This window comes from Clupea harengus, chromosome 21 (assembly GCF_900700415.2).
Source record: "Clupea harengus chromosome 21, Ch_v2.0.2, whole genome shotgun sequence".
Taxonomy (NCBI): domain Eukaryota; kingdom Metazoa; phylum Chordata; class Actinopteri; order Clupeiformes; family Clupeidae; genus Clupea; species Clupea harengus.
Window position 1 is genome coordinate 12,955,187 of NC_045172.1, and position 9,834 is coordinate 12,965,020.

Consider the following 9,834-nt stretch of genomic DNA (forward strand, 5'->3'; position numbering starts at 1 on the left):
CCTCAAGAAGTGTTTCTAATTCTGTCTCTTTATCGTACGTTGCAGTATGTGCGTGTGAGTGTGTGTGAGTGTGCGTGTGCGTGTGCGTGTGCGTGTGCGTGTGTGTGTGCAAGCGTGTTGAGTCATTTGTTTTCTAGCAAAACAGAGAGATGGCAAGGAAATGTTCAGGCCTGAGATGACTGCATGAAGCAAAGAGAGGAAGAGAAATGGATATAGAAACAAAGGGAAGAGTTGAGGCAGAGAGATGGACAGCAATTTGGATCATTTCACCCCTTGCCAAATAAGAGGCATGTGTCAATTTTGCTGGTCAAACAAACCACTCAATTAAGCATTCCGAGTGAACCGAGTGAATGCATTTCCCTCTAAATCAATTGGATTCAGATGAGACTGAAGAGAGCGACACTTTTAGGCAGCCTAGCGGCTACTATCCCCTGCCTGTGAATAGGGTCCTGTCTGCTCTGATTAGCTATGTAATTAATCAGGCAGGCGGCGGGCAGCTTGTGGTGCCGAGTGCGCTCTCAGACCCAGTCAGCGCCTTGTGTCAGTCTGTGCTCTCCATAATGACATGCAGCCAGACAGAGATAAGACAGTCTCCCGGGTATGTGGAGTTAAACAACTTGTCTCAGACTGTAGGGTTCTTTGCTGGGTTGGCCCTACACAGTAAGCTCAAGCCTCTGACCTCAGATCAGTAGGGGAGTTCCTGAGTGTGGCCTAAAAAACTCCTTTGTTTCAATCGTTGAATCGTGCGTATAGAAGGCCAGAATGATGAGATGAACCGAGAGGGACGGGTGGGGATAAAAGGAGATAGAGGGATTGAGAGAGGGAGGAGGAGAAGAGAGAAAGAGGTGATTTCAGAAAATGTGTTATTCACAGACTCAAGGAAGAAAAAGCTCTTGCCTGGGTTTTGTTGCTGATTGTTTGTAATCATCCAGCAGACTGCAGATAGAAATTTCCAGCTCGGAAATACCCTTCATTCCTAGTTGATAAATGCTGCAACAGCAACTGCACATACACGTACCAATGAGGAGGATGTTTCATTTCCATTGTTTTGTTTGGACCAAAATAACACTTCTCCTTCTTCATTTTGCTGTTCTGTCTGTCTTGTGCATCTTAACTGATGCCAGCAGTACCAAAGTCATGGGTGTGATACTCAGGTAACTCACATAGCCCAGTGAATAAATATATACCCTCCCTGCGCTGTGGATTGCTGAAGGTGAAAAACTGCAGAGTACACAAATGTGTCATTGCATCTTCTCCACCATCCACATATGTATCTCATTTCATCCCATAATAGCATCCCGCACTGAGACCTAAAGGCTCCCACAGTTAAACACAGCAGGAAGACACCTGACTCAGTCCATCATTTGAAAAGTTATTACCTGTAATCAGGTAATAATTAAGGTTTAAGAGAGCCTTGGAGGAAAATGTGACCTCTTGAAGAGCTGTAAAGGACTTGTGAGACATTCATGATGAAAATGTGTATAACCAATCACTTTTAAGGAAGAAAAACTGGCTCTTAAAATGGAGAGAAACTAACTTCTGCAGGACCTCAGCAAGATAATGGCTTTTCCACTTTTGTTTCACACACCAACAGATACTAGTTTAGAGATCATTATTGTGAGTTGCCAATGATTCAGCAAATAATGTCTCATAATTTTTCACGGTTCCAGAAACACACAGATACACACACACATACACAATCTACTGTATATGGGCCATTCTACCGAATTGGTGCAAAGTGTGGTCCCACAACAAAAAAAACTATTTACAAAACAATTAAGTATTCAGACATAGATATTTACTAAGAACATGTTATGGTCTATTTAAACCCAAGACATTAAATGAGATAGGGATAAGCTAAATATATACAAAATCATCATTTATAGGGTACTTTCTATTGGGAAGTAGCTGTCCACAACCCTGACATCTAAATTTCAGTTATCAAAAATAACACTTTTTACATTTTTTACATTTTTTTCAATGATCTAATTTCAAAGATCTTTATGATTAAGTTTACACAGAACTTGGAAGATTTAGATTTATTGTGGGTTTAATTTAAAAAAAAATAAACTATACTCAAAAAATCATGTCCATAGTTTTCATGTCACTACCGAAACACAGGAGTTTTAGTCCGTTGGCTGAGCCTGTTTTTTAGCCACACCCCTGCATTTATAACCAGGCAGTGATACTGCATCCCTGTCCCTCATGGCTGAATGGTAAGTAGCTAGATCCCATACTTTTGATATAAATGTGTTCCAAAGTCTGAAAATCAGTGTGTAACCTTAAGAATTGTCACTACCGAACACCTTTTTTTCTTCAATTAAGTAAACTTTTTGGGGTTTTATGCAAAGTATTATGTTTGTTTGTGTGTACACCTCAAAGATTTGTTTGCTAGCCATGTGCTTGCTAGAATTATTTATTTATGCTCAAATTTAGCTAGAATTGTCACTACCGAAACAGTCACTACCGAAACAGTCGCTAGCAAAACATATGGTAAAGTTTCGGTAGTGACATGATCGTTTCGGTAGTGACATGATCGTTTCGGTAGTAACAAAATGGAATGGTAAGTAGTTCAATCCCATCATTTTGAAATAAATGTGTTTTGTGGACTAAATGGTAAAGATGTAGATAATGCTGATTTCTATCTGAAATTGTTCAGGAGAGAAAGAATCATAAGACACCAAAATGCCAAAAGGAAAAAGTGGAGCAGAGAGGCTGAGAGAATACCGACAAAGAGTGAGGGATGACCCAGTGAAACACCAAGAATGTTTAAGGAAGGAAAGAGAAAGAAATAAGAAATGAAAGGAAGAAGGAAAGTTGAAATGTATCAGTGATGTATCCAACAGGGAGCAAAAGAAGGTCAGGAAATCATGGAGGAAAAGACAGCAAAAGCACAAAACATTTGTGTTTTTAATATTCCCAACCAAAAGCATGGTATGAGTTAAGATTAAGCAATAAGGTTGAGGAAATATGATACAACCTTGCAAACAAAATACTGTGTCACTACCGAAACACTGCTGTCACTACCGAAACACTGGATGTTTTGTAAAAAATAAAGTATATTTAGTTATCAACTAAAATGCTATGATACTGATTGGTTTAATGTATGTTCAATTTCATCAATCATCAACTCTGGAATCAATATGATCAGTATTTTGCATTTTACAAAGAAATATTGCACTTAGATTTTGATGAATTGTATAAATTGAACTTTGAAATTTGGTAAAAATTTCATTTTTATTGATTTCATTGTGAAAACCTTCAAGAAATATTTGTAAAAATACTCTTCAGAGAAGGGAAGGAAACACAATCTGAACAGGTTAATAATAATACGTTTTTACTATAGTTTATTACCATGTTTCGGTAGTGACAATTTTAGGGAGAGGAAAAACATTCCAACACATTCTGAAAATACAATATAAAAATTGACGGTTCATTTACTAGATGTGTGTACTTTAGATATGGTACAATATATATACGGACAAAGTTTTGTGAATAAAACATAAAAATTTTCAAAATATTTCCAACCTGACTTTGCACCAATTCGGTAGAATGGCCCATATATTCATATATTCATAAACAGTAGAGGGCAAAGTAGGCAGTAAGCAGTATCATTGAGCAACTTTACAACAAAAAAGACATAAACCACCAGTACAAAATAGTATTACCGGTAGATTAGAAACAGATTTTTAAAAATGACAAATGAGCTGTATCCAGACAACATGCAATAACATTTCCCACTAGAGTTGCCCAGCCTCATCATGTCATTAATGTCCAAATGTTCATATTATGATTTAGATGTAGTGGGACACATATTCCCCAAACCTGACCATGCATATATTGAATGGTGGGGTCATTTGTTTCGTGATTCTTGAGACTCCACTTGTGCATGGCTTAAGTATTTCTGATTCTAATGACTCACACATGTAAACCATGCCCAGAGTACAGTTTCTCACTGCTCCTAGCTTTCGTTCACATATAAAGAATGTCTTAACAAAAGAAGAAAGAGATCCCGGAGGAAAATGGAAGGACTTGCTATATGATTGTCAGGATGGTATCTAAATTGCTATAATGTGGGGTTTTTTTGGCTCTTTTAGTACTTGCAATTGATTTTAATTAGTGTCACTCCTTCTCACTCTTTCTCCGCCCTCTTTCTTGCTGAATGTATCCTGCCTTTTCTCTGTCTCTCTTTTTGTCTGTCACCCTCTTTCTCACATTCACAATCCCTTTCTTGGGCTCGCTCCCTCCATTCCAACTATGTTTTGTTACTCCTTTCTCCTCTCTCTCAAGGAGGGGACCGAGGGGGTCATTCTCATTTTCCTCAACCAAATCAGCCCAATTCTCCTTCATTTCCCCTCTCGTCTCCACTCTCACGCTTCCACTTTCCTCCCTCTATCTCTCTCTCTCTCTCTCTCTCTCTCTCTCTACCTCTGTATCGCTCTCTCTCTCTCTGCAGATGTTATAGCATTCCCTCAGAGATTCATGTTTAGCAGTTTGTGTTGATTCCACCTCAGCAGCTGTTATTTGATTCAGCCTCCATACAAGCCTAAGTGAGTAAAGCCCTGGGGATGGTCTATGGTGTGGGCCTGGGCCTGTGTGTGTGTGTGTGTGTGTGTGTGTGTGTGTGGGCGTGGGTGTGGGTGTGGGTGTGGGTGTGGGTGTGGGTGTGGGTGTGGGTGAGAGAGAGAGAGAAAGAGAGAGAGTGTATGTGCGTGTGTGTGTGTGTGTGTGAGTGTGAGTGTGAGTGTGAGTGTGAGTGTGAGGGTGTGTGTGTGTGTGTGTGTGTGTGTGTGTGTGTGTGTGCATACTTGAGTGTGTGTGTATTGTGTGACAGAGAGAGAGAGAGAGAGACAGACTCAGACACGGAAAATGAGTCAGTGAATCCATTTCGCATCTCTCTCTTTCCCTCCTCCCTGACAAGGAGCTGCTCTCCCCTCCGTACATACAGATGAGCAAGCTGGCCGATTGGGTGGTTTCCTCTTGCATTATTTAAAGGGTGGGGTCCTGCTTGTCGTCTGAGAGAGCAAGGAAGAGACCACATCATTCCACACTTCAAAAGAGTGTTATGGAAAGGAGAGAGTGGTGTGCTGGCAGAGGCTCTGTCTTGGGAGAAAACGTTTAACTGGTTGACTATTTTGATGGGGCTCCAAGTGATCTGCACATAAATGTGGATGTAATTTTGATGTGGTTTGACACAGGAGGAGTAACATGCCCTCTTGGTCTTGGATCATCTTCACGTGACTGAGTAACTCAGACAAGCATCTTTTGCGGAAAAAAAAAAGAACACGCACGACTCATAGGATTGAATCTGAACAACTCAAGTGGAGACTGAGATCTGTTTTTTACTCCCCGCAGTCCTTCGACAGAGAAAAGAGATATTTTAGTTTTTTCTGCACCTCTTGACTTCTCAGCTTCACTTGTGGTGTAAATGGCACTCTCTCTGCAGCTCTGCATTTGAAGTCCCTGACCATCTGAGGCATGTGCTTTGTGACGAAAATAGTTTTCCTGTTAGCCTAGCCTCACTGTGAAAGGTAAAAGCTTAATTTCACCCTGTGAAAAGTATCAAACAGAAGAAATTGTTTAGCATGGAGTTACAGTACTATTTAGCATTCAAGCTGAAAGCTCCTTGTCTGTGATGTGTTGTTTTTATGTATGTTTTTTTATGTATGTGTGTGTGTGTGTGTATTGTTTTGGCGCTATATACTGTAAATACAATAAAATGTAATCTGTGTAAACATGATTGTGCGCCTGTGCATGTGTTTTTTGTTTTGTTTGTTAACAAAGCATCTCTCATCCCACAGGTGAGAGGCAAGAGGTCAGTCGGGATCAAAAAGTGGTCAGACGGAATGAAGGCACGGAGCCGTGCTTTCGGCATGTACTGCGCACGGACACTGCTCCTCTCCCTTGCCATGGCGCTGGTTGGCATGGGAACGGAGGTTCTGAGGCAGATGCCATACACATGGAAAACAGGTGAGCTTTTCACCTCCTGAGTGTTTCTTCCGTTGTTAATCAAATCATTAGAAGAAGAGTTTGGCAGATGGTACAGATAAATAATTGTTTGCATATGACCGATTGACTAATTGACCAATTGGACAAATGATGGACATTCTGGAGAGAAGGAGTGATTGAGATGCGGATGTGCGTATGTTAGAGAGCACAGCGCAAACAACGACTTGGCCAGTCCGCAAAAAGCGCACGTAAAGTAAAGGTTCCATTAAACATGATACAAATAGGCAAAACTGGTGTTCGGAACACTGCTTTAATTGTTTCTGGAAGTTTCTCCTATTTATGCATCCAATGTGAAACGTTAACATTTTCACCCCAGAACTGATGTGCGCCGTCCCCTGCAATTTTCATACATATAACAGAATATCTAATCAGTCACTGCATTTCTCCTCGCTTAATTTTGGCCAAAACTCCCACTTTCCCCACACATATGTAAAAGCAATTTTCCAATGCAAATCAAAGGAAATCAAAACTTGTAATTCTGCGCTCTTGCAGCAGGAAGAAAGTGGTTTTGCCATGTGCTGTCTGCCATCTGTACATCAGGAAGATAGATATTCAAAAAGAAAAAAATATGAATCTGGTGATATGGCATTGTGCGCAATGAAATCTCATCAACATCAGATTCTGGTCACGAGCCTGACCTGCTCCTGTCTTAGACACTCAGACACTTGATCTGAAGTCCGTCACCTCAAACTGTGTTGGCCAGGATCATTTAACATTACTCACCCACTGTAATGGCCCCTCAGCCATCTGCCCATAAGAGCCTGCAGCCCTCAAGGGATGGTTGTGTGTGTGTGTGTGTGTGTGTGTGTGTGTGTGTGTGTGTGTGTGTGTGTGTGTGTGTGTGTGTGTGTGTTATGTGTGTGTGTGTGTGTGTGTGTGTGTTATGTGTGTGTGTGTGTGTGTGTTATGTGTGTGTGTGTGTGTGTGTGTGTGTGTGTCTGTGTGTGTGTGTCTCAATGCCTTTTCAGATCGCACAGAACTGCTTGCATTTATGGAAAGATAATGGGAAGACTATTATGTCACCAGGCTTGTCAGAACAAATGGCCAGTTTTTAGGGCGGGTGGAAAGTGATGAGAGATGGCCATGCGTGGCCATCTGGTGGGGTTGCGCGAGTGTAGGGACGTACAGCTGGTGGGGGACCAGCAGGACGGACGGTGGTCTCTCCGTCCTTCTCCTCACTTGTACTGTTCAGAAAGTGGTTGTCAAAAAGGGCGGGGCACGCTCTTTAAACTCATCAAACTGGACAAAAGTAAGCTCTAGTGGCGCAGAGCTTGTTCCAGACATGTTCTTAAATGTCCAGATAAATGTGACTTTGTAACGTACCTTTTTTTTCTTGTTCTTTTTTTTTATGGTTTTTCAGCCAAGCCAGACGGTTGTCAGCACTGTGTAGGTTGTTTCAGAGGGATCTCTGTTGGCAGAAAGAAAGTCTGTCAGTGAATGCGTGTGTGTGTATTTAAGACTGTGTGTTGTGCAGATGAGTGTGCCCGTGTTTGTGTGCTCAAAACTGTTTGACATGAGAAGTATGTTATGGTGCATGTATGTACTTGTGTGTGTGTGTATGTGTGTACAAGTTTGTGCATATTTGTGTGTGTGTGTATACGAGAGTGTGTGTATGTGTGTGTGTGTGTGTGTGTGTGTGTGTGTGTGTGTGTGTGTGTGTACAGCGAGAGGGAAAGCTCTGGTGGCTTACGAGATGAAGTCTCTGCCGCGTGCCGTGTGTAAGGATCGAAGAGGAGCACTCTCGGGCATGAGGTGATGATTCCTTGAATGTGAAATCAATACGGCTTTCATCATGAAGGAGCGTGCTTGTCTGAGCACTCTGAAGCAGAGCCTCTGTGCAGCACCCTCTTTCTCTCCCTCTCCTCTTTCTTTCTCTCTGACTCCGCTTTTTTTTCCTCCCTCTCTTCTCCTCGCTCTCTCTTATTTACCCTCACTCTCACTCCCTCTCTCTTTCCTCTTTCATTTTCTCTCTTTCTCTCTCTCCTCTTGTATTTACTCTCTCTTTCTCCCTCTCTCTCTTCTTTCTCTCTCTTCTCTTTCTCTCTCTGTCTCCTATCTTTTTCTCAATCTCATTACTACTCCTCTCTGTGTCTCACTTTCTTTCGATGCATCTCTCCCCTCTCTTCCCTTTTCCTTTTATGTTGCGTTCTCTGTCTCTCTCTCTCTCTCTCTCTCTCCTCTCTCTCTCCTCTCTATCCATTATCTCTCTCTCTCTCCTCTCTCTCTCCTCTCTATCCATCTCTCTCTCTCTCTCTCTCTCTCTCTCTCCTCTCTCTCTCCTCTCTATCCATCTCTCTCCCCTCGCTCGTTCTCTCCCTTAAGGTTCATAACCACACGGGGCAACAAGCAGCTATGTAGCAACCAGAGACCATAGACGTTCAGCAACTTGCATCAATGGCAGGCAAAATGACTGCTGGTGATGCAAAGTGGGCGGGTACCAAGTTAAACTAATCTTAACATCTTTGGAGCACGATTGAGGCAATTACCAATGGGAGTGAAAGATAACATTGACTGACAGATGATGCCAGGACTGAGTTCCCTAAACATCGCCCATAAAGAAAATGTCGCTCAGGAACAAAGTGTAGACATTATACACTATTTTGTTATATCAAACAGAAATTAAATATGGGTGAAATGTTTCCATATTGTTGACAAATGTGAGTACAGACTAGCGATATGTTTATTATCATATGCATGCTAATATTGAGCTATCTAGCTAGCCTACTGCTTGTTTCCCTCGGAAATGAAACAGTCAGCTACAAAGCGACGGGCGATGTGCTTTGTATGTATGCAGGGCTTTAGGCTTCCTTTCAATCTCAATATCAGCCTTTTGCTTCATCTCCTTTTTCTGTCTGTTCTCACTTTCACTTGGTCTCTGAAGTATGCATTTACACTCTTTTCCATTTCTCTTTCTCTCATTATCTTACTCTCTCTTTATCTCTCTCTCTCTATCCCTCTCTCTCTCTCTCTCTCTCTCTTTCTCTCTGACATGTGCTTTGACACACTGTCCTCTTTCTTGCTTTGCTCTCCCTCTATCATTATCATGCTCTGTCTTTTTTCTTATTTATCTCTCTCTTTCTACCCATCTACCCATTTTTTCCCCCTCCATCCTTCTCCTTCGTGGTACTCTCTGTGGGCTCCCTAATCCCATGTGTTTGAGCGGTTGTTCATTATCCTCTGCTCTCCGAGTTATTGTTCTCTTTCAGTCCATCCTGCTGGGATGGAAGGACGGCAGGGTGGGGAAAAAAAAGAAAGTCAAGGAGCAGATAAAGGAGTGAGCTTCCATCTACAGCGAAAGCCTTTCATTTCTCTCCACCCTTCGCTCGAGCATTGCATTGAGGGCCACGGGTCTATTCTCCCAGCCTCCTTCTCTTCCTCTGTAGTTTCACTGTTGAGAGATCAGCTGCGGGGAGGGGGAGAGCAGCTGTGGGAGAGAAACCACTCTTCTCTTTATCAAGATTGCATCCACAGGAGATGTCCTAGGTAGATAAAACCAACAAGGAGTAGATTCAGCCGAGAAGCCAAGCTTGGAGATGCATTGCCCCATTGCCACAGACTGGCTTGGTCATTCAAGCTTGGTTTGGTCATCTTCCTGTCATACCAGTGTCAAATAACAGAGGTAATACAACAGATTAAATGCTGTATTACTAAATTCAGATGAAGATCGGTAGGCCCACCCATGTAGAAAAACTCTGGCATAATTCACATGTGTACTGCATAAATGTGGACAGATCATGCAGAGCATCCTGTCCCTATTGACTCCTCCCACCTCCAGCTCAAAGCCCCGCCTGTAATCCCTAATTGACATGTTGATTGACAGCAGGG